General features: G+C 39.2%; 1 long non-coding RNA gene across 1 annotated transcript in view; it reads right to left on the bottom strand.

The window, feature by feature from the left end:
- LOC127576192 (uncharacterized) overlaps nt 1-19,111 on the bottom strand; it is a 157,713-nt gene extending 138,602 nt beyond the window's left edge. The window contains exon 1 of the long non-coding RNA XR_007957180.1: nt 18,961-19,111. This is a non-coding gene — a long non-coding RNA (uncharacterized LOC127576192). The remainder of the gene's footprint in view (nt 1-18,960) is intronic.
- Between the last annotated feature and the right edge of the window lie 949 nt (nt 19,112-20,060).

Here is a 20,060-nt window from a genome sequence, read left to right on the forward strand (position 1 = left end):
GAATTAACTGTCATACATTTGAGTGCATCAGCTTAATTATCTACTGTCTGTATTTAAGCACAAACAAATGAATTATTGGGAATGGCAACCTCTCCAGGTTCTCTTTGTCCAGTTTTGACTGATGAAGCCAGATGGCAGCTTTTCAACAGGATATTATTTAATGTTTCAACAGTTGTGAATTTCTCGCTCTACTAGTTCATTCTCCAATAATGAATTAAATCAGCTTTATTCTCTAGGATAAGGGCATCAGATTTGCCACTGTAAGATACTGTTAATGAAGATGCACCGTAGTGTAGCGGTTAGTGTAACACTATTACAGCGCCAGCGACCCAGGTTCAATTCCGGTCACTGTCTGTAAGGAGTTTGTATGTTTTTCCCCGTGTCTGCCGTGGGTTTTCTTCCGGGGGCTCCGGTTTCCTCCCACATTCCAAAGACGTATGGGTTAGGAAGTTGTGGGCATGCTATGTTGGTGCCGGAAGCGTGGCGACACTTGCGGGCTGCCCCTGAACACTCTACGCAAAACATGTATTTCACTGTCTGTTTCGATATACATGTGACTAATAAAGATATCTTAACCTTATCTTAAGTGCAAAGAACAATGGGTCAGATGTTGCAGTCTCAACTGTTCGCATTTCCTATCATTACATTGATGGCAACTTCTGGCATTTTTAAAGGCATAGTTAAACTCAGAAATCCAGATATCGTACACTCCCCTTCCATAGATTACAGTGCTTTGCAACCTTCTTCATCATATTCTTCAGAAATCAATGATCTGACAATTATATACAAAATATTCTCAAAAATACTCTGAAAACATTGAACTTTGTTACATGAGACTAAAGCAAAGTTTTAATGGTGAACTAAACTGCGATTCCTACTTTCAAATCTTTTTGGCCTTGAAAATAAATTCACATGTGTGGAAAAACCATAATTAATATTGAAGCTGTATCTTTTTTCTTTTTAAAAAGGGTTTCTTTGCTTAACCGTACCTTAATCTCATATGTATCTTATAAATTCTTTGCAATTTGCGAAATTTTCTAGAAAGTTAGTTAATAATTATAGAGACAAAAGACTGCGGATTCTGGAATCTGGAGCAACAAGCAATCTGCTGAAGGAACTCAGCGGACTGGAGCAGCATCTATTGGGGGGGGGGAACAGATCACTGACATTTTAGGATGAAAACCCTACATCAGGATAGTTTTAGGGAATGGAATTATCATTCCCTAAAGGGGAAGGGTATCTGTGGGAGAGCACGTTTAAGATAGTGATCATAATTCACTTGGATTTAGCATAATTGTGGAAAAGACATTAAAGCTGAAGTAGGGGTAAAATTTCTAAACTGGAGGCCAACTCTTCCTTTGAAGGTTGTTTTCGCTGGAACAAAGGGAGTCTGAATTGAGGGGCCTGGATAAACAGGAAAGAGGGAAAAACCCCCCAGCAAAAGGATCAAAATGAATGGGCACAGATTTAAAGTAACTGGGAGAAGGATCAAGGGGGGAGATGAGGAAAGCATTTTGCACCCGGCAGTTGAAGGGGTCTGGAACTCACAGCCTGAATAGATGCCAGAGACAGAAACCCTCATTACCCTTAAACAGTACCTTGGTGTGTACTTGAGGAACCGTGCCCCTACAGGGCACAGACCTAGTGGTGGAAGGTGGGACCAATGTGGGTCGACCTTCTCCACTGACACAGATGCAATGGGCCAAATGGTCTCCTTTTGTGTCTATGTTTTTTCAATGAGTCTATAACCCTGTTATTTTTTTTTAATGAAAAGGTAGGCTATTAGTTCAATACCATAGAACATAGAACAATACAGCACAATACAGGCCCTTTGGCACACCATGTTGTTCCGACCTTTAAACCTCGCCTAAGACTATCTAACCCCTTCCTCCCACATTTTCCCCTATTTTAAAATCCTCTATATGCTTATCTAACAATCTCTTGAACTTGACCAACGTATCAGCCTCCACCACCACCCCAGGCAGCGCATTCCATGCACCAACCACTCTCTGGGTGGAAAAACCTCCCTCTGACATCTCCCTTGAACTTCCCACCCATTACCTTAAAGTTATGCCCTCTTGTATTGAGCATTGGTGCCCTGGGAAAGAGGCACTGGCTGTCCATTCTATCTATTCCTCTTAATATTTTGTATACCTCTATCATGTCTCCCCTCATCTTCCTTCTCTCTAATGAGTAAAGCCCTAGCTCCCTTAGTCTCTCTTCATAGTCCATACTCTCCAATCCAGGCAGCATCCTGGTAAATCTCCTCTGCACCCTTTCCAACGCTTCCACATCCTTCCTATAATGAGGTGACTAGAATTAGACACAGTACTCCAAGTGTGGTCTAAGCAGAGTTTTGTAGAGCTGCATCATTACCTCGCGGCTCTTAAACTCAATCCCACAATTTATGAAAGCTAACATCCCATAAGTTTTCTTAACTACCCTATCCATCTGTGAGGCAACTTTCAGTGATCTGTGGATATGAACCCTCAGATCCCTCTGCTCCTCCACACTCCCCAGAATCCTGCCATTAACCTTGTACTCCACCTTGGAGTTAGTCTTTCCAAAGTGTACCACCTCACACTTCTCTGGATTGAACTCCATCTGCCACTTCTCAGCCCAGCTCTGCAGCCCATCAATATCCCTCTGTAAGCTTCGACAGCCCTCCACACTATCCACAACACCACCGACCTTTGTGTCATCTGCAAGCTTGCTAACCCACCCTTCCACCCCCTCATCCAAGTCATTAATAAGTATCACGAAAAGTAGCAGTACATGGTATAAAGATTGTGGTGTTTGATTTATGATATAACCTACCCAACCTGGATTTTAAATAAGTGTTTCCTTAGGCTTAGTATAGCATTGTAATTTTCTTGCCAGGATTATATTTTTATGAATGTATATTGTTTGACAAGCGCCAATTCAAAAGTAATTTCCTCAAGAGAGGCTTTACATAGGAGATTAGATCCCAAATCCCAGATTCAAAAACAGAAGAGATTCTACTGCATATTTGAGGAAAATAATCATTGGCCTAATGCCTACTTGAAGGCTCGATCTTGGGGGAGGAATGTGTCCTTTAAAGTATGTATCAAAAGCAATGCGCGTGTTGAAATCCACTTCTGAAATTCAGTTCATTGGCTTCAGCTGACTAAAACTGCATTGGACGGTTCAGTACAGGTGTTGTATTCACAGTGGGGCGAGAGGTCTCTGCACAGGCAGTGTGGGCAGAGAGGTCTGGTGGGTAATTCCAGGAATCAAACACAGAGCTGCTGGAGGCAGCACTCCTGTGGTTTATGTACATCAGCTGCTAAGGAAACCTGCTGCTTCAAGGTTGCTGGGTGGTGACTACCTGAACAAACTGTCATTTGTTTGTATCTTGCATCATTTTTTGTACCGCCACTGCAGTTTGGTTGAAAACTGTCACAGGTAAAAGAAGTAAAAACAGACAATGCTGGAGATTTCAGCAACGCAGGCAGTAGCTCTTGCCACAGATGCTGCCTGACCTGCTCAGCATCTCCAGTATTTTTGACTTTTATCTCAGATTCTCAGCAGATTCTTGCTTGCCACGAAGAGAGGTTGTGTTTACTTGTAGCTCCATGTTTAAGTGAGTGATAATCTGTTCTCAACACCGGTTTGGAAGAACCTACAATAACTACACTGGCAATGAGGCATGGGGTGTAAGTAGCTCCAAGCTATAGAAAGTAAACTGGGTGAGTTTGTAAAGATGTTAGTCAATGTGTGACTGATGTGGATCAAGGATATAATCTACCAGAAGTTCCAGAGTGTAAGGAAGTAAAGATAAAGCAATGTCACAAGACAGTCTCTGGAGAAATTGCGAACTCAGCTCAGTCCATCACTGTCTACACTTTCCGCTGCCTCGGAAAAGCAGCCAACATAATCAAGGGCCCCTCCCACCCCAGACATTCTCTCTTCTCCCCCCTTCCATTGGGCAGAAGATACAAAAGCTTGAGAAGACAAACCATCAGTCTCAAGGACAGCTTCTATCTCACTGTTATCAGACTTTTGAACAGACCTATTATCATCTTTATCAACCTACCTCATCATGGCCCTTGTGCTTTGCCTACCTGCACAGAACTTTTTCTGTAACTGTTACACCATTTTCTACATTCTGTTTCCTTTTCTTTCGTATGACTTTCATGTACTCATGTATGGTATGACCCGTCTGGATGGCACGCAGACAAAAGCTTTGCACTGTATCTTGGTACATGTGACAATAATAAACCAATTAACAATTACCATGAAGAAACTGACAGTGAATCTAAGAATTTAGTTGTGCATGGATGTTTTTGAAATGTAACCAGTTTCACAAATTGATCTGTGGATGTAACTGAGTATGCAAGTTTACTATTGACCTGTGTTGATTTATCAGTGTACGTAAGCTTCAATTTTTTTCCAATCCTTTTATTAAATTTCAAATTAATATACATAACAATATTGATTATACATGTGGTGCGAAGAGATTGGGATTACAATAATAACAGTTTACATATACACTCACAGGGAGTAAAATATATAATCTGAACCTCCCAATATTTTACTAAGTGAACATGATACAAAAGAATTTGAAAAGAAATTTAATTATATGAAAAGAGAACCCCCAAAATTAAAAAAAAATAAACAAAAGCAAATCAAAAACTTCAAAAAAAAAAGCTGGACTGTTATTTCTTCGGTTAAAAAAAATCATTATTATGTTGTTAGCTCCGCTCCTCTATATTCAAAGGTTATTGAAAGGGATTCGAAAAAGGTCTGCTTATATCATATGGAAATACTGAATAAATGGACTCCAAACTTCCTCAAATTTAAGCGAAGGATCAACAGTACCACTCCTAATTTTTTCTAAGTTTAAACATGTTATATTTTGAGAAAACCATTGAAATGTGGTAGGAGGTATAGGATCCTTCCATTTAAATAGAATGGATCTCTTGGCCATTAATGTAACAAATGCAATTATACGACAAGCTGAAGTGGATAAATGGCCAGAATTCATCATTGGTAACCCAAAAATTGCAGTAATAGGATGAGGTTGTAAATCAATATTCAATACAATTGAAATAATATTAAAAATGTCTTTCCAATATTTTTCCAAAAGAGGGCAGGACCAAAACATATGTGTCAGGGAAGCCACCACCAAATTACATCTGTCACATATAGGATTTATATGATGATAAAAACGGGTTAACTTGTCCTCGGACATATGGGTCCTGTGGACCACCTTAAACTGTATCAATGAGTGTCTAGCACACATTGAAGATGTATTAATTAATTGGAGGATTTTCTTCCATGTCTCTATAGGTAAAAGTATCTGGAGTTCTCTTTCCCATTCCTTCTTAATTTTATCAAGTGTCTCTAGACGTATTTTCATAATCAGATCATAAATTATTGCTATCAAGCCCTTCTGATAAAGATTAAAACCTAAAAATTTTTCTGTAATTTCAATTTTATGTGGTATCGGAAAAGTAGGTAAAATAACTTAAAAATTTCTAATCTGTAAATATTGAAAAAAATGTGATCTAGGCAAATTGTATTTATTAGACAACTGTTTAAAAGACAAAAGACAATTATCAATAAATAGATCACGAAAGCATGTTATTCCCTTCATTTTCCACAAAGAAAAAGCTAAATCAATTCTGGATGGTTGAAAGAAAAAATTGGATTGGATAGGACTTGATAAATGATATTTATTCAAGTGCAAAAGGGAGTGAGGCTCCTAAAATAGAAGCTAATGAGAACCCTTGCACAGACTCATACTCAAGATACACTCATTGGGGACATTGAATTACACCTAAATCTTGTGTCCAAAAAATTAAATATCTAATATTAATTGCCCAATAGTAAAATCTAAAGTTAGGCAAAGCCATACCGCCATCCTTTTTCAATTTTTGTAAATATTTCTTACTTAATCTTGGGTTTTTATCCTGCCATATGTATGAAAGAATTTTAGAATCAATAGTGTCGAAAAAGGATTTCGAGATGAAGGTTGGAACCGTGTGAAATAAATACAAACATTTTGGTGAAATATTCATCTTAACTGCATTAATTTGACCAATCAATGATAGAAACAATGGGGACCATTTAGTAAACAATTGTTTAACATGATCGATAAGGGTAAAAAGTTAACTTTGAATAAGTCCTTGTGTTTCTTGGTAATTTTAAACACCCAAATAAGTAAAATAATCAGTCACTAATCTAAATGGTAATTGCCTATAAATTGGGACTTGCATATTTAATGAGAAAAGATAACTCTTATTAAGATTTAATCTATAACCAGAGAAAACACTAAACTGAGCAAGCAGTGATAATGCTGCAGGGATGGATTTCTCAGGGTTAGAGATATAAAGTAACAGGTCATCTGCATGTAGTGATATCTTATGGGTGCCCTTTCCACAAGTGATACCAAATATGTTAGAAGAGTCCCGAAAGGCAATTGCCAAGGTTTCCAAAGCAATGTCAAATAATAAAGGACTTAAAAGGCAGCCCTGCCTAGTACCTCGAAAAAGCCTGAAAAAGGGGGATCTCTGATTATTAGTAAGTATTGAAGCCAAAGGTGTATGGTATATCAATTTAATCGCGGATATAAAATTTGGGCTAAAATTAAATTTCTCAAGCATGTTGAATAAATATTCCCATTCATCTCTATCAAACACCTTCTCGGCATAACATTCTGAAATTGTAGATGAAGGGGTATATACAATATTCATTAGCCTCCTAATATTAAAATGCAAATAGCGATTTTTAATAAATCCTGTCTGGTCATCAGAAATAATTTGTGGAAGTACCTTTTCCAGTCTAGAAGCCAATATTTTGGAAAAAATTTTGGAGTCCACATTCAATAAAGAGATAGGTCTGTAAGATGCACATTCAGTGGGATCTTTATCTTTTTTAAGAATTAAAGAGATAGTTGCTTCATAAAAGGATTGTGGTAATTTACCTGCTGATAGCGCATCTTTAAAAATGGTCTTACCTTTGACCCATCCCTCAGTGGATCTGCTCTCCCCTCCTCCCCTGCATCTGCCTATCACTATCACTTACCTGCATCAACCCATCACCTCCTTGTGCCCACCCCACCTCCCCTCTTTTGTCCGCCTATCACTGCTCTGCTTTTCCCTCCTATATAGTGGGCTTTCCCTTTTCCTATCTTCAGTCCTGAAGAAGGGTTCTGACCTGAAACATTGACTGCCTGCTTTTCTCCATGGATGCTGTGTGGCCTGTTGATTTCCTCCAGCATCATTGTGTTTTTCATCTAGACTCCAGCATCTGCAGTCCTTTGTTTCAATAGTGACAAGAGAGTCATTTTCAAGGGATAAGGGGGCCATTTTCAAGTTGGCAACTTTTAAATAACAGGACCACAGGTATTTACAATGTTTATTAATGATTGGAGGAAGGAAACAAATGTACAGTAGCCAAATGGGGGAAGCAAACTGTGAGGAGAATACAAACATTTTACAGAAAGATAGGGACAGGTTGAGTATGAGGGCAAAATGTAGGCAAAAGGAGTATACTGTGGGAAAATTGTTGACTCTGGAAGGAAGAGTGATAAACAGACCACTATTTAAATGGAGAAAGACTGCACAAAGCTGTGGCACAAAGGAATTTTGCAGTCCTTGTACATGAAACACAGAAAGCTAGCATGCAGGTGTAGCAGGTAATTGGGAAGGCTAATGGCATGCCAGCTTGCTACTTCAAGAGGGTTGGAGTATACAGGTAGGGAAGTCTTCCCACAAATGTACAAGGCAAGACAAGGAGAGATATATTATCACTGGAGGCTCAGAGAAGGTTTGCTCTGATGATCCCTGGTATGGAGGAATTGCCTTATGAGGAAAGATTGATCAGGATGGGTCTGTGCTCACTAGAGATTAAGGGAATGAGAAGTGAACTTATTGAATGAAGATAGACCTTATTTACACTTCCCCATCTATTTTTCCATCAGTCTGACTGACCTTTCTCTGGCAGGCAGCCTCGTCACCGATCTCCACCCATTGGGTGTACGCGTGCCATTACACCTTCTATTCTTTTCCTTGATATAGAAAAAAAAGGTCTTGTTTTGTGCCTTGGAAAGACTGTGTTCAGGAAGCAAATCACTCACTGCAAGATACCCAGCCACTGACCTGTTCTTGTAACCACAGTATTATTTGGCTTGTTTAATTAAGTTTCTGGTCAATGGTAAACCCTACAATGTTAACATGTAGTGACTTGATGATGGGAAAGCCATTGAACGTCAAGAGTAGTTGGTTCAACTCTTGCGGAGAGTTTGAGGCCTTGCAGAAAACTGGCATTGACCCTTCACATCTGCAGGTCACACGACAGACACACTTCATTGCAGTCACATCACAAAAATATGTTCCATGACAATCTTTGGCACAATTGCTCCTTTCTTGTTGAAGACTGCCCACCATAGAAGCAGGGAAACAGCAGAAGGCTACATGAAATAATTGAAAGACAAGAGCTGCAGGTTCCGGTTTCCAAGAACATAACAGACAGCATCAGGAGCCATTAAGCCTTTTGACCCTGTTCTGCCTTTCAGTAGGAAATGCACATCTTCCTGCCATGAATCTTTCGATTCCCTTAGAATTGAAAATTCTGTTGAACTCAGGTCTTGAATGTATTAAACAGAAGATTTCAATCATTCCCACTTAGAGTGACGATATTTCTTCTGTCCTCCCCTTATTCTTTGACCCCTTGTTCCACACTTTCCAGCCAGTATCTTCCTGCTTGGTATCTTAAAAGTGTTAGACATTCTAATGGGATCATCCCTCCTCATTCTAACCTCAGCCAGCCTTCCTCACTGGGCAATCTCCTCATTCCAGGAACCAATCTGGTAAACTTGTTGCATGCCAAGGTAAATATATCTTTTCAGGTGTAAGTGGACCAAAGCCATACACAGTGCTCCAGGTGTGGTCTGACCAATGCAGTAAGACAATTTTGTTTTGATTTTTCCCCAATCTCTTTTTAACAAAGCTTCATCCCTCATTTCTTCTTGCACCCCAATGTTAACTTTGTGATTCAGGTACAAGAACCTTCAGCTGCCTCTGAATCCCAATGTTTTTCCAATTGTACAAATCTAAAAATGGATTCTGATTTTCTATTTTCCTACTAAACTGGATAACTTCAATTCTCCACGTAATATTCCTTCTGTTGAATGCCTGGGAGCTGACAGAGCACTGTGTACAGTTTTGATCTCTTTACTCAAGGAAGGACATATTTGCCTGAACTATGACAATAAAAGCCATGAGGTTGCTGTTAAAGAATTCATAATGTTCAAACATTTCAGAGAAATAAAGAAAGTGCATACAATAAAGATGTTAGATGTTCCAAAGTTTGAGAACTGTAATTAGCATAGAACAAAAACAGAATGGAAGAATAAATAGCTTGCACTTATATTTTCATCACCTCAGAATGTTTTCAGACAACTTTAAAGCCAATAAAGTATTTTTCATAGTCTAGTTGCTACTAGAATGTAGGAAATGTGGGAAACAAATTGCATACAGCAAAAGAATTGTTGTACCTGATGTTGTTCGAAGAATAATTACTGGCTGGAATACCAGGCAAAACCCTAGTGGTTCTTCCATGAATATTGTCATGGAATATTCTATATTTAGGGTGTTGGCTTAATATCTAATGCAGAAACAGCATCTCCAACACCTTGTTGATCCATCAGCCTGGATTGGCACACTCTAGTTCTTGATAAACTCATGACAGACTCTCCCCACACTTTAGAATTTTTATCACTAAGACCTGACTGAAACTTAGTGGATTTTTGATAACCTTAGTAGTGGACCTTAGTGTTCAGCAATGCTTGCCTCAGTGTGTGCAAAGGACAGAGGCAAATATTTCCTAAATGAGAAAAAAAAACCTACAATGTCAAAAGACCATCGAAAACCAGAAGGAAATATAAAATAAAGATGTAGCTATTTTAGAAGTGGCCCCAGTAAGTGATAGGTAATGAATTGTTCCAGCATTGTATTTGAACTTGACAATTCTTTCCACTTAAATTAATCCTTCAGTTTCTGGTACTGGGTATATAACTGAAGCAGGCAATTAGCTCCTCGCCTCTTCTGCATCCATGAGGTTTTAACTGATTTATGACTAAGTTCCACATACACAACATTTTCTCCTATTCATTATTAACTTTCATTATCCAAAATCTATCAATGTTGCAATTAAAATTAAGAATTGAGTTTCACACTTCACACCTGAAAGGTCTGACTCTAATTTTTGGACTGTATCCCAGTAACATTTTTTCAATTAACATTGGGAAAGTACAATAACATAATAACACTACATAATAGCACTAGTTATCTTATTATGCTTTGTTGTTACATTACACCTTTAAGAGCACTGTGCATTTCCCCTTTAGGACTATGTACAGCTCTGAGCATGCCTAGTATCTCAGGTGTGGCAATATAGAAAGTAGCCATGATTTACCATGCTTAACAGTGTGTCTTTTTAATTAATAATTAATACAAGAATTAATACGGTCAGGGTTTACAATGGACACATCCTTCCAGCTCTGCAGGGTTTCCAGTATGACTCTCCCCAACTATAGCTTGTCACTACTTTTCTAATAGTCACCTAAACAGATGTGACATTCCACAAATAACAACTCATTCATGCACTGAGCCGCATGGTCTTATCAACACAATTCTTTCTTCCTTGGATTTATCAAGTTCCAATATCTTGTCTGTGGCTTGAGCTTCCCAGGCCCAAGCCTTCCCGAAAACATTATCTCTTCAGCTCATTAAATCCATGACCAAGGTTGCACTCACTTGTCCTAATATCTTCTTATGAAATTCAGTGCCAAATTTTGCTGCTAATGCTACTGAGAAGTGCCTTCAAATACAACTTTTGTATGTTTTTGTTTGGATTGTTGGATCCTCATACCTCTTTGCAAATCTCTCCGTATTCCTTACTGCATCTGTGTCTGAGATCTGTTGACATTTTATCCAGCAAAGTTCCTCTGCCCACCAAGACAAATTTACCTCTTATTCCTGACGCCCAATCTTTATTTTTCTTTGGTTGCCTCATTAGTCTGGAGAGGGATCAATTGCAATCCAGAGGAGGTTCTAGAATGATGGGTTAAGGTATTGTTTCTAGTGCCCAGGAAAATCTGGAATCAAAAGGCAACTGGAATCCAACTTCTACTCACTGTTATAAAATTTGAGAACTTCTGTGTCACGAATCATCATCATAGTCCAGCCCAGATATTTGCCATCTACCGATATAAACTCAAATGATCTTCTGACTCAACCTCCCCATTCTAGAAACACATACCTCATTTTTCCTATGCTATCCTACCCCTGTATCAATATATCTTCTTTCCAAATCTGTTTATAGCTATTTTAATAGATGACCTGCAATTATATTTTGGATACGGGCAAATACTTGTACATGGATTTCCCTCGCAGGATTATCTCTCAATCCATTCTGACAACACCCAACATTAAAACAATATTTCACTTGGGCTGTTTCTAAATTAGGATGATGTTGACACTTCAGGATTTGGCTGGTAATCTTGAAAAATGCAGCATTGGCAACTTGAAGCTGAAGTCTAATCTGAACAGGTCCATGTGGATTGCCAGAGAATAAAGTGTATGTTCCTGCATTTCATTTTCTTGGGAAACAGTTGTAGCAGCCATTTGGGATCTGTGCAGAAATACTGAGGATCCTTGAGCCTGTCAACATTGATGGACAAACAATACCATCAAACTCAGTAAATAGGTCTAAGTTTGGGACACTCTCTCTCCGTATGGATGACAATTCCCAACCGAAAACAGTGCTCATAGATTACTCAGAGATAAATACACGGACTACTTAGTATCAGACACACAGTGTAGCAGACTTCAATCATCAAGCTACAATTACCCCACCCATGATGAAAGTAGGTAGCTCCCCCCACATTATACATTTTTCTTTTCATCCACCAGATGGCAATGACTCCCACTACACCAACAGTGGCACTTCCTGTAGTGTTGTTTATAATATGCCAGTATTTGATTGGTTAATCACTGGATGGGTCTTGCCTTTTGTGCATGGCTACTGCCATATTCTTTTTAAAAAACAAAGCAAGTTTGAACCTAAATAAGTCAAATTTGTCAGGTTTAACTTTGTTCACGGATTGAGTTCTTTAATAGATGTTTCACAGAATGATCATAAACCTGGATATATTAATCTCATTTCTCTCTCCACAGGTGCCTGCCTAACCTGCTGGGTTTTTAGTTCAGATTTATTCACTAGATTTTGCTTTTGTCTTTAATGAATTCACTCATTTCTATTGCATTCCAAGCTAGTTTCTCCTCAAAAACACCATCAGATTCAATGCTGTATTCCCTTTCCTTTTCATTCCATGCAGGGTGGGAGATTTCCTCCGCTATCATTTTTATGCTTGGTTTGGTGGATTCCTTTCTGGTGAACTGGGTTTTCCAACTCAACATCAGCATTTACAACTCTGTAGATTATCTGAGACATTAAGAAATTCTTGCAGTATAGGGAGATAGAGGTAGGGAGAGAATCTACATTTGCTTTTGTCTGGAATATGCATGGCAATAACCATTTGTAAACTACCTTTGCACAGGGGACTTGAGCAGATCCAGTTTTTTGCTTTGTAAAGATGCAAGAATTACTGATCTGTTTACTCCACTGCATTGCAGAATTGTTGGTGTTATGGTTGGTAAATGCATCAGGAAACCACTTGTGTTTATAAAGCAGCAGGCTACACACAAGTTCTGATATCCATATTATATAAACTGCTTGGATTTCCCCTGGGAGCTCTGGTTTCCTCTCACATCCCAAAGATGTTTTATTTGTTCGGTTGCTGTAAAATATCCCTGCTGTAGGGGTTGGTTGAAGAATTGGAAGAGGGTATGTTCATAGCATGCGAGAAATAATAGGTTGCAGCGACATCAGTTGAAGATGGGATTGATGGGACTGCTCTGAAAGCCATGAGAGATGTGATGGGCTGAATGGCCTTCTTCTACATCAGCAGGAGAAATGGAAGATAATGGAGGCACTGGAGAAGATGCAGGAACGATTCACAGAGATGCTGAAGAAATGAAAGACTATGCCTTGGTATACTCACCAGGAAAATGATTAGTTGGGTGGGTAGTAGGGTGGAGGGGCCTTTTCTGTAGGCAAGATATTTATGGGAGGTCTTTAAGACAATGAAAGAAATAAGGAAAATACTGGTATGTAGTGAAAGAAAATCTACTAGTCATAAATATATGATTGTCACAAAAAGAGTGTGGTTAGAATTTGGAAGTTGCTCCTTCGGAGCAGCTGGGTCATGGATGCATTCAAGAAGAAGTGAGAACGTTCAAGCGAGCAGGGAGTCTAAGGTTGCCCTGATGATGTGGCCAGGTGCATGCTCGCTTGCAGTGTACACACTGCTCAGTAGGGTTGAATGAGCTGCTCCTGTGCTATACATTTATGCAGTTTTATGGACACATTTATACAATGAGATTCACCAGTATAGTGGGCTCATTGCCAATGTTAACCACATCCATGGTATGTTTATTGCTCTTGGCTAACTGTCACTTTCTGCATATGCAACCCCTCCTATTGCATCCATCTACTACAAATGCTTTTCAATGAAGCACCTTGAGTTAGTTAAAACTTAGCAGCAAAAATCGAAAGCCATTGGGATTAATAAAACAGAAAATGCCACACGTCAATGCAAGAACATAAGAAATAGGAGCAGGAGTAGACCATTTAGTTTTTTCAAGCCTGCTCCACCATTCATCATGGTTAATCTAATTACCTCAGTGCTATTTTCCTGCATTTTCATATCCTTTGATTCCCTTGACAGCCAGGAAAATATCTTTAGACTTTATTTACGCAGCACAGTAACAGGCCCTACCAGCCCAACAAGCCCGCGTCGCCCAATTACACCCATGTTAACCTACCTACCCATACGTCTTTGGAATGTGGGAGGAAACCGGAGCACCCGGAGGGAAACCATGCAGACACGGGGAGAACAGGCAAAGTCCTTACAGGCAGCAGCAGGAATTGAATCCCGATTGTTGGCGCTGTAATAGAGTTGTGCTAACTGCAACTCTACTGTGCCGCACCATGCCCCCCCCCCCCCCCCCCCGTTCAATCAATCCCTGTTTTGAATGAACTCAGTGATTGATCTCCACAGGGGACTATGCAGATAATTCTAAAGGTTCACAACATTGTGGGTGTAGAAATCTTTCCTCATCTCAGTCTGAAATAACCTATCTCTTATTCTTTTTTTCTTCTTCAATCTTTTTATTAATTTTCAAATTAGTACAAAATAATATATATAACATTAGTAATTATACACATGGTGCAAAGAGATCAGGATAGCAATCATAACAGTTAATATATATATAATCACAAGGAGTAAAAAAAGGTAATCTAGACCTCCCGTTCTCTTATTAAGTGAACAAATACAAAAGGAAAGATTGAAAAGAAATGAAATTTAATTATATGAAAGAAGAACCCCCAAATCAAAAAAAATATTGATAATAAACCAAAAAAACCCAAAAACTTAAAAAAAATGGGACTGATATTTCTTTAATTAAAAAAAAACATTATTATGACATCAACAATGTTCCTCTGTATTCAAGGGTTATTGAAAGGGATCTGAAAAAGATCAGCTTATATCATATGGAAGTAGTGAATAAATGGACTCCAAACTTCCTCAAATTTAAGTGAAGGATCAACAGTACCACTCCTAATTTTTTCTAAGTTTAAACATGATATAATTTGAGAAAACCACTGAAAAGTAGTGGGAGGTATTGGATCCTTCCATTTGAACAAAATGGATCGCTTGGCCATTAATGTGACAAAGGTGATCACACGACAAGCAGAAGCAGATAAATGGTGGATTCCATCATTGGTAACCCAAAAATTGCAGTAATAGGATGAGGTTGTAAATCAATTTTCAATACAGATGAAATAATGTTAAAAATGTCTTTCCAATATTTTTCCAAAAGGGGACAGGACCAAAACATATGTGTCAGGGAAGCCAACTTTGAATTACATCTGTCATACATAGGATTTATATGATGATAAAAACAGGCTAACGTCCTTGGACATATGGGTCCTGTGGACCACCTTGAACTGTATCAAAGAGTGTCTAGCACACATAGAAGATGTATTAACCGATTGAAGAATCTTCTTCCATGTCTCTGTAGGTAAAAGTATCTGGAGTTCTCTTTCCTATTCATTCTTAATTTTATCAAGTTCCTCTGAACGTATTTTCATAATTCGATCATAATTATTGCTATCAGGCCCTTCTGATAAGGATTAAAACCTAAAATTTTTTCCGTAATTTCAATTTTATATGGTATCAGAAAAGAAGGTGAAGTAACTTTTAAAAAAATTTCTAATCTGTAAATATCGAAAACCATCTCTTATTCTGAGGCTGAGACCCCTGGTCCAAAACTCCTCAGTACAGGGAAACAACCTCCCTGCATCCAGTCCATTGAACCCTGTAAGAATTTTGTAAGTTTCAATGAGATCTCCTTTCATTCTTCGAAACACTAGAGGATACAGACCAAGTCTATGCAATCTCTCCTCATATGACAAACCTGCCAACCCTCAAACCAGTCTCCTGAATCCTTGCTGCACTCCCTCAATGGCATGTATACTTCTTTTTAAGGAGACCAATACTATGCACAACACTCCAAGACTAGCCTTTCCAAGTCTCTGTACAATTGCAGCCAGACATCTTTGGTCTTGTACTCCAATACTCCCATAACATAGGCTACATACCATTTGTTTTCTGAATTGCTTGCTGCGCCTGCACATTGGCTTTCAGTGACTGGTGTGCAAGAACAACTGGGTCCCTTCAAGGCATTACCAACCTTATGCCATTCAAAATAATATCCCGCTTTTCTGTTCTATGCACCAATGTGAATTAGTTTGCATTTTTCCACATCACATGGACTTTAGCAAGGCCTTTGACAAGGTTTTGCATTGTCAGCTGCTCCGGAAGGTTACTCGGGATCCAGGGTGAGCTTGTCAGTTGGATTCAAAATTAACTTGGTGGTAGGAGTCAGAGGGTGGTAGTGGAGGGTTGTTTTCTCAGACTGGAGGTCCGTGATCAGCAGTGTACCGCAGGGATCTGTGCTGGGTCCCCTTTTGTTTATCTGTACCGATGATTTGGATGAGAAGGTAGGTGGTGCGATTAGCAAGTTTGCAGATGACAGCAAAATTGGTGGTGTAGTGAACAGTGAGAAGTTTGTCTAGGATTACAACCAGGATCTAGATCGACTGAGGAGTAGGCCAAGGACTGGCAAAAGGAATTTAACTCAGATGCCCAAAGTATTGCATTTTGGCAAGTTAAACCAGGGCAAGACTCACACAGTAAATGGCAGGGCGTTAGAGAGTGTTGTAGAACAGACAGACTAGGGGGACAGGTAACTGGTTCCCTGGAAGCGGTGACACAGGTGGATAAGTGGTGAAAAATTCATTTAGCATGCTTGCCTTCATTGAGTACAAGAGTTGGGGTATCGTGCTACAGCTGTACAAGATATTGGTGAGACTGGACTTGGAGTATTATGTGCATTTCTGGTTGCATAGCTACAGGAAGCACGTCATTAAGCTGGAAAGGGTGTGGAAAAAATTCACAGGGATGTGGGCGCAACTGGAGGGCTTGAGTTAGAAGAACAAGCTGGATAAGATGAGGCCATTTTCCCTGGAGCATTGGAGGCTGAGGGGTGACGTTAGAGGTATACAGAATCATGAGGGGCATAGATAAGTGAGTGATTATAGTCTTGTTCCCAGGGTACTGGAGTCTAAAATGAGAGGGCATACATTTAAGGTAAGAGGGGAAAGACCTGAAAGGCAACTTTTTCCACACAGAGGTTGGTGGGTATATGGAATGAGCTGCCAAAGTAGAGGTGGACACAATTACAATGTTGAAAAGACATTTAGACAGGTTCATGGATAGGAAAGGTTTAGAGGGATCTGGGCCAATGCAGGCAAATGGGACCAGCTCATGTAGACATCTTGGTCAGCATGGACGAGTTGGCTGAAGGGCCTGTTTCTGTGCTTTCAAAGTCTCTGGCTTAAAACTGCAGATGCTGGATTCTGATTCTTCACCTGAATGTTCTCTTATTCTGCCTCTGTGGATGTTGCTTGTCCTGCCGAGTATTCCAGCATTTTCTGTTTCTTATGCCTCAAGTAAATGTGGGGTTTTGCACGTGGTATTGTTTAACACAGCTACAGATCTGGCCCTTTATTTGTCATCTTGTAACATTACTGCCTCCCTCTGCATTACAGCATCAGAACTCTGCAGGGTACATTTCCAACACCAGTTCCTTGCTTGCTAATAAACCAAAGCCTTGTGATGTACCCAGAGTTAGGAGAATATTTCGAAAACCTTTGCTGGATGTGGCCCATGTTGGAAAGCTTAGGCTTGTTTATCTCTGTAAGGTTATTTCTGAAGATACATTTCTATCTATCTATACATATATGTATATATATCTATCTATCTATAGATAGATAGAAATGTATATATATATATATATATATATATATATATATATATGTATGTGTGTGTGTGTGTGTGTGTGTGTGTGTGTGTGTGTGTGTGTGTGTGAATATATTTAGAAATGTATCTAAATATAAAAACACACACACACACGGATGCAATTATCTTGTCCTAGATAAACCCAAGAAGGAAGAAAAAGAAAGCTTCAACTTGCATGTATGTCTTAAGTCCTCAGAACTTTACACACACACGCAATCATTAAAGCACAAGTCAAGAGCACATTGGAATATCTGCCACTTGCCAGAACGAGTGCAGCTCCTTTGCTCAGTGCCATCCAGGACAAAGAAGTCCATCAACCACCCTAAACATTCATTCCCTCCACCACCAGCACATAGTGGCTGCGGTTTCTTACCGAACAGAGGACACGTATGGAAAGGCATGGATGTGTTCTCAGCTGAGGAGCAGTACTATTGAAGGGAATTTCCATTTCTTCCTTTACCTGACTCAGAATGTTCACTAACCTGTGTTGCAATTTGCTGGAAGCAGTGAGTCTGATTTAAACCTCCCACTTCCAGCCATCCCCCACCCTTCAACAACCCGTCGATGACTGCCCATGTCACTCCCTTGCCAGAGTCTTTAGTCAGGAATTCAAATCATTCATGGAAGCTGACATGGAAACCCTGACCATATGGAGCAGAGATGATTTTGTTCTGTGCTTCAGTGGAGCCTCACCCCAAAGTTTGTGGGTGTGTCCTACTGCAGACATGAGCACACAAGCCTGCATTGTTAAGGGGAAGACAATGGACCAAAAGAGGTGGATTTCATAGATCCCACTCCTTTATTACAAAGGAAGAAAGAGACTTTAGGCACATCTCTACATCATTAAAGACCCTTTCTAAAATCAAGACTACTTTCTTGCATAAAGAGAGCAAATACTTAACCTGCAGACTCCTCTGCATCACATACTACAAGGTTGCTGGGACGTATTCTAACATCGACTCCAAAAATGCCTGCTGCTCTTAAACTCCTTCTGAAAGCAGGTCTCATAAAACACAAGTCAGGATGTTTCATTGTGTGCCACTGCCAACTTTCAGTGAAAAATAAACAAAAGGAACATCTCATGGATAAGCAGAGCATCAATTTAACACAAATCCCAAGTGAATTAGAAAACTAACCATTAAGTAGAAACAAAGGCCATTAGAATGGTGATTGAATAGTCGTTTTCCTTAAAAAATACATTCATTCCAAAATTACTATGGCATTTCTGTAATAAGCTTACAATTTAAAGTATGAAGATTGGTCACTAAAATGAGACTCAAAGAAAGCAATTAATTTCTTGCACGAGTTCTTCAAGGTAAAAGCACAAACAACATACAATTCCTGTCCAAGTCAACCATTGCCTTGATAAACCCTTCGTCATGTCATATCCTTCACAAACAGCCATTAATTCTCTTAAGTAAGCAGGGAAAAATATTGCATCTTACCAGTGAATCCTTTCCAGTGCAAACTATTTAACTATTTTTGCTTCCTATAAAGTTAAATTAAGCTCCTCTCAGGATGTTTCCGTCATATCAATTGTGAGGAAAACTACTTAAAAAGTTGGGCAAGTGGTACACTGAATTCCCACAGCCTTCACTTTTAGAACAGCACATTGCTTACTCATTTCTTCAGTTGCTGTTCAAGAAAAATACTCATTGCGTCACACTGGCACTGTTTCCATGACACTGGTGACTTTAGCAGCACCATAGTAACCATACAATATAGCATTAAAATGATGTAAGAATGAGAAACACTCTTTCAAATTGATCAGATTGATTGAGACACTTAAAACAGTGGAATTTTAATGAAAGTATTAACAACATAATTCCATGGTTATAAATCATGGTGTGAATATTTTTTTGAACTATAAGACATTCATTAATGACAAAAGATTAGAAGCTCCTAAGCAAAGTAACCTAATGTGATTGCTTAATACACATGGTAGAACACAAACAGATGAAATCCTTTGAATACTCTGCCAGTTTTGCAGGTGGTAGAACAATGCCAACTTTTAACTGTATTAACACTGTCATTCTCATTACCTACAAGATTAGCTTATACGTAAATACTTAAATTCAAAGGCATAGGCGTGCTGGAAAATTATGCACAAAGCCTGCTCGGCAAAGTTTAATGTTGTCATCTGAGGAACAGAATTATCCAAGGGCATTTCCACGTATTCCTTTACTGAGCACTGACTCAGAATGTTCACTTATCTGTGTTTGCTTGGAAGAGTTTAATGTTCCATTGCCTACAAATTAAACTTCACCCCTTTATGGTGCACTGGTCATGTGCTGGGTTTTGCCCTGATGTCCAATCAGATTCCCTGAATGGAAACTGGTAAAACTGGCCAAAAGTATATGTCAGACAGAGCACTGTTATGGTTTATGTCCAAAGTCATGTGTTAAGCAGGACATAGGATGTCCGGTGGGATTCATATAGAAATATTGCTGCCACACTAATCACTGGGAAGACCTTATAGGAAACACCAGGGAGAGAGGAAACTGATCTTGTAGATGTCAGGGTATGTCCCTCAGGATCACCTGCC

Source organism: Pristis pectinata, chromosome 1, assembly GCF_009764475.1.
Source record: "Pristis pectinata isolate sPriPec2 chromosome 1, sPriPec2.1.pri, whole genome shotgun sequence".
Classification (NCBI taxonomy): Eukaryota; Metazoa; Chordata; class Chondrichthyes; order Rhinopristiformes; family Pristidae; genus Pristis; species Pristis pectinata.